We start from the raw sequence: 6,646 nt of genomic DNA on the forward strand, positions 1-6,646 counted from the left end.
GTCCTCGACTTCATGTCAAGGGGGTTGACATCAGGGGTTTCTTGCATGGACCCTCAGGGGCTTGTGGGGATTGGCCTAGGCTGTTATCTTTAAATCATCCAGTTTGGCTGCTTCCTTCTTTCTCTCTCACGTTTCGGACTTGCTTACGGCACAGAGGGTGTTCCTGGAGACGCACAACTTGTTGGAGTGCACGAATAGAAATTCGTTGATCCCGTTCAAGGGTCATTTTCATGACTGATACGTAAGCTAGAGAGCTCAGGTTTGTTTTGTTTTGTAACTAATTGTTTATGGTTTAATATATAGAAATATAAATTAATTTCAATTCACAGCCTTAATTAATTACTAAATCAGTAAGTGTTCAGACTTCTATGTATCACCCGGTACTATGAGTAACGCAATATGGGACAATTTGAACGTTGGGCATCTGAACATAACATAAGTACTATGTGTACAGGTCTACTTGTTCATTAATTCAAGGTTATTGATCGTTGACAAACTAATGGTTCCTTACCCAGTATTCTATTGTTTATTGTTGGTTTGTTGTGGAAACAATAGAGAGAGAAAAACCAAGTAAACACAATTTAATTGTATTAATCAGAAAAAAATTATGTCAAGGAAGCTTTTACTTGATCATATTTTTAAAACGAATTATTTGTATACTTAAACTTAGTATCAGTTCTTATTTAGGGCTAAAGACTAAGGTCACGTTCAGCTCATTGTTGGTCCTGTGTAGTTCAGTCCTGCATATCAGTCCTAAAACTTATAAAGCTCGGTCCTTGATGACGTCATTTGACTTTATTTTATATTTTTTCTATCAGTTTTAGTAACCTACAGTCTCAAGGACTTGTTCCAATCAGTAATCGGACTGGTTTTAACACTAGACCAAATATATAATGACAGACACAATCCTATTTTCACTACGTCAGGGATGTCCAACATACGACCCGCAGACCGGGGATAAATATGCATTATTTAAATGAAAAAAATAACTTTTGTGGCTGTCAATAAAAAAATTGAGTCCGGGATTACATTTGAATTCTTTTTTTACGAAATTATAATCTTTTTCTATATACAAACTATTTTAACTAATATTTTCGATCCGTTGTAGAGAGTCATTATCACAATGATATCATTTGAAAGTGAGACATTTTGTTTAAAAGGGAGATGCGTCCGCTGAGTGTGGACTTGAGGGACGGTAGATCACCCAAATATCTAAAAAAATTAGTTGTTCAACTTTTTTTGCAAAAAATTTAATTTTCTATGAATAGCTATGGATTTTTGAACTTTTTTCCCAAATGTTTCATTTTTTGTGGATATTTGTGGGGTTTTGAAATTATTTTCGAAAAACATTAATTTTTGAAATTTCATTTTTTTTAAATTCTTCCAAAAAATTCAATTTTTTGTAAACAGCTATGGATATTTGGAATATTTTTCCAAAATTATTTATTTTTTTGAATTGTTTTTCAAAAAAAATCTACAAACCATGCCCCCAAAAAAAAAAAAAAGTTTATATATATATTCCTGCGGACGTCCATGAAAGACTATATCCGAGCCCAAATGAAGTGTGATAAATCAAATAAAAGTTCTTAGCTATTGCTAACTTCCTTGGATAGCTGAACTTATCCAAAGTACTTAATCATAGGGCTTATAATTGAAGGAAATATGTCTATGAGATATTAGGCTGCATGTAAAATTTATAACAATTTTATTTAAATGGACATATAGGGTCAAATATTGTTTCAAATATCAAATGAAGATTCTATTATATAGATAACATTAGTGAATATTCTAGCTCATCCCAGAAATTTAAATACACAAGCTATGATTCACCAAAATATCCCTAGTATTATTAGACTATATGTGTTCAACTTTTAAATTTTAGACTTGACTCCATTCTGCCCTTTTTGCTCAAAATAGTTTTTTGTTAACTCACTACATTTTTGACGAATAATAATAATTGTTTATATACTAAAACAAAATATGAAAAATAAAATAGGACTCACATTTTTTACTGATTACAGAAATGAATGTACATCCAACGATATAGTCACCTGTTTGGATTGAAATGTTTTGTAGCCCATTGAGAGAGTTGATATACATATATATGTAATTATGGATAATTACGGATTTTAGTGGGTCTAGACAGAATATTCATGTGATGTAAAACAAATTGAAAAATATTTTGTTAATTTTGTCCCAACTATTGATCTCTTTATAGGCAAATAATTACATATTGCGTAGCCCAATAAGGATATATAATTACTCATATTTCATAGCAATGGATGATATTTTTTTTTCTTTAATTACAGGATGTGCCGTGAAAGGATTTCTTTTTAAAATGCAATTTTAACTCCAACCAGATTAAAAAAAAAGATTCTGAAAACTGAATTAATTCTGATTTATTTCATTTTTCGAGATGTGGCCGGGAACCAAGCTCTGCTGGGTTATGTAAGGCCTCCCATTGTCAACAATGCCGCTCCAGAGCTTCATATTGGTCTCTAGCATCATTGTTGAGCCTGAGGGCTTGGAAGAACATATGAAGAAGCAGAACGTGGGCTTTGGAGCTAACCACAGAAAGCACCATGTCGTGGAGTGAGAACATGGTCTCCATGACGAAGGGCACATCCATGGAACGAGGAGCAACCACCAGTTGTTGACCTTCTGGTCCTGGCAAAAGTTATCTTGTCGCTTCCGGAGCGGATTCCAAGGAGGGCTCCAATTCGTCAATGATTCTATTTTTTCCAACTGGTGCAAGTTTAAACAAGCTATCCAACAACAGCAAAAAACCAGCTGCTTAAGTGCTCGTGTTTGCCCAAGAGAGTGTACCAAAGTAGCGGCATAGATAACTTGCGCACCCTGTACATAGAATAAACACAGAAAATATGTTATATATATTTTTATGTTGGTATAATCAAGTCTAGTGATTGTTATATCAAATTGGTACCAATTCCGTCATTGACATTCTTATGTAAATCCTATGGCTCGAAATTATAAAATTATTACAAATTATTACATGCAAATGTGAGTACAGTGATTGCTCCTACTTTCAAAAACGATGTGACGAAGCCAGGGCCGTGAATATAAAAGGGTATGGAGGCGTGCTACACCCTCTAACTGAAATATCAATGTCTAATATGTCGAAAAAACAAAGTTTTTTTGTCAATGAATTAGTCTATGTTGTTAAAGTTTTTTTTTTTTTTTTGTTACAATTTGAAATTTTCAATAATCGTGTGATAGCGTTTTTTTTAATAAAAATATGTTAAAAAACAATCAGTAAAAATGTATAATTTTCGTCAAAAATCTCTTTCTACTCCCCGCCCCCTCCCCCCAAATAATCTTTGTAACAGCTCTATGCCGAGCCTCAATTGGACTCTGTTGCTATTCAATTGTGTTCTGTTGTCGATAGATTTATGTTGAGTGCATTTTCTTTAGTTTGTAGGCTATAAGGGGGTCCACAGAATTATATATATTTTTTGGGGGATGGGGAGGCCTTGGTTTTGAGAATTTTTAGGAAAAAAATTCCAAAAATTATTTTTTTTTGAAAAAACAATTGAAAAATTAAATGTTTTAGAAAAAAATTTCAAATATTAAATATTCTAGAACATATTTCAAAAATCTACAACTGTTCACAAAAAATAAAATTTCTTGGAAAAAAAGTTCAAAAATATAATTTTTTGATTTTTTTAAAAATATTAATTTTTTTTGAGGAAAAATTCCAAATTCCATACCTATTTACTGAAAATTATTTTTTGTTGGAAAAAACATTCAAAAAATTAAATTAAATTTGAAATATTGAATTTTTTGTTAAAAAATTTCAAATATTAAATATTTTTGTAGAAAGGAAAAATTCTATAATTTGTGGGGGAGGGCTACAGCCCCTCCAACCACTCCCTACGGACGTGAGATATTGTTGATGATTACGAGGAATATGTTTTTAGAATGGAAGGCACAAATATTTATATTGAAGTACATATGTTTGTAAAAACAAGGTGGGGTCGTAAATCCTCCCTCATTTTAGTACTGGACATATGGACATATTTTATTATTTCCATGTTTTTCCTCTTGCCATTGTGTTGAAATTTATAAATTTTAACGTTTAACTTTGAAAGCTTTATGAATATATGGCATTTAGAGCGGTTTGAATTTTCCCTTTTTTCGAATGTCGATTAAAAGTAGTGGGGAAAAGTTACCCTATGATATTTTAATCGACATTTTTTTACCTATAAATTTTCCAAAATTTACAGCCTTTCACAAAATTTTCGAAAAAAATTCACAAATCTATAGCTGTTCTCAAGAAAATAATTTTTTTGAAAATAAATGTGATAAATTTAATTGTTAATGTAAAAAGTTTCGAAAAAAAAGAAAAAAATAGTTCATTATTTAATTTTTGGGAAAAAAATTTCAAAAATACACAGTTATGCACTAAAAATTTAATTTTTTGTAAAAAAAAAAAAAAATTTTTTTAGAAAAAAAAAAATAGAAAAAGAATTGGAATAGTCGCAAATTAAACAGTATTTTACCAATGCCGATCTCGATTCCAGAAAAAAAACGATTTTCCGATTAATCATCCGATCACTATTATATATACTGCAAGGAATATATGTATAAATATTTACATATTGACATCATCCTAGCGATCCTTTTCCGACAGATTAGTTTTAAAGTCATCTGATCCTTCTACTAGAATAACTTAGTAATGCAGACTGTTGACAAACATTAGACCCAGAGTAGATCATGATAGTATGATATGGGTTCATATTGTAGACAAAAAGTTGCTCTGAAATTCGTTGTGGGAGCCTTGCGGTACTAAATCAAATGGATGATATTGGAGTCGCTACATGCAACGTCATTACCCCTCATAATTTGTGATGAAAATCGTTTGTATAATGGGTTTGTTAAAAAAAAAAAAAAAAAAATCAACATGGCAACCCTGACAATTTGAAGAATGTTATGGAAGAGATGAGCTTCAATCAGCTGTGACAAGGGAGGAAGGGAAGAAGGAAAGTAAAAAGACATTGGCAAAAAATGACTGCGAATTCGATTCCCAATTCTACCCTAAGTCCAACAAGGAATTACAATTATAATTTCGCAACAAATCCTCAGGATTACGGGCCCGTCCTTTATGAAAACACGGATGCTCAATCAGGTTTTGAATATAATTAAATACCCATTTAGGAATTAAATAATAATGATAACTGCCGAGGAAAAGAAAATTTATTCTTCACATTACCAATTTCAAAAAACGAGCCAGCTAAAATATTCACATCACTAATTATACTTCCCTTAACCAATTTGTCTTTCTCAAATTTATAATAGTTTAAGTAAAAGACAGCGATCGTTGCTAAACCTTTAATGGATTTGTCAAAAATGTTAAAATATAGTCAATATTTTTTAGTAAAAAAAAATAAAATAATAAGAAATAGCTATTATAAAGAATAAAAACATTCTATTTACAACCCAAGTCATCAAAATATCCACACGGGTCCAAGTTTCCAATTCTTTTTTTAATAACAAATATACAGTAATAATCCGGCTAGTCTTATTTTAACTCCCCGCATAGCGCATTTTGAATTATTAAAATACTAAATTATAAAAAAACTATATATTGAGATAAACAATAATTTTTGTTGTAATTGTTGATGAGTTAATTCATACTATGCCTATATATTCATATAATACAAGTGTATAACTTGCAAGGGGGGGTGTTTCATAAATATATCATTAGATACCTAGACTTACAAGCTTTTTTTTTTAACTTATTGTAATTAAAAAGGTTGCTGAATACTTATGGCTGAATTGTTTAAGTTACGATTATTTAAATTCTACAGTATTGAAATGATCTGATTCAAAATACGTCAATAAGTAGTAAGCAAATACCATAATAAGATTAAATTTTTCAATTATTTAATTTAACAAATCCAATTTTGAAAAATTAATTTCAAATACACAATTTGGCATTTAAATTTTTTTCAAAAATCCTCAACTATTCACTTAAAAATAAACCTTATGAAAATTTATTCCCAAAAAATAATTTTTTTGGAAAAAAAAGTCAAAAATCCACAGTTATTTAAAAGAAATGTAATTTTTTGGAGAAAAATTTCCAAAATCTTCAGCCTTTCACAAAAATAAAATTTTTGTGAAATACATCTCTAATTAAATTTCTAAATAACATATTTATTCACAGAAAATTAAATTTTTGTAAAATAAATTTGAAAAATTAAATTAATTTTCAAATATTAAATTTTCTAGTAAAAACCAAAAATGGGAGGGGGAGGGAGAATTTTTTTCAGAACTTAGAAAAGTAATAAATAGTTCAATACCAGTAATAAATAAAAATGTGATCTTGATTCCATAAAAAACAGTCAATTTAGCAATTCCGATTAATTGTCTCATCACTAGTCCTAACCATAATAAAAAAATAGTAAAAAGTGGCCTTTGAAAAATGATTTATCCAATCTTACGGGTTTTAGTACTAAAAAAGTCCCCTAACAACGCGGATTCCCAAAAAAAAAAAAAAACTGTAATAAAGATGACCCCTTTTAATGGCAGATTTTAGACCTTTTTTCTCTCTCTACTTTTTGGGAAATAAAGGTTGAGAGATATAATTATAGTAACATGAATGTTCTAATATCTTCAGACTTCCATG

Source organism: Lepeophtheirus salmonis, chromosome 6, assembly GCF_016086655.4.
Source record: "Lepeophtheirus salmonis chromosome 6, UVic_Lsal_1.4, whole genome shotgun sequence".
Taxonomy (NCBI): domain Eukaryota; kingdom Metazoa; phylum Arthropoda; class Copepoda; order Siphonostomatoida; family Caligidae; genus Lepeophtheirus; species Lepeophtheirus salmonis.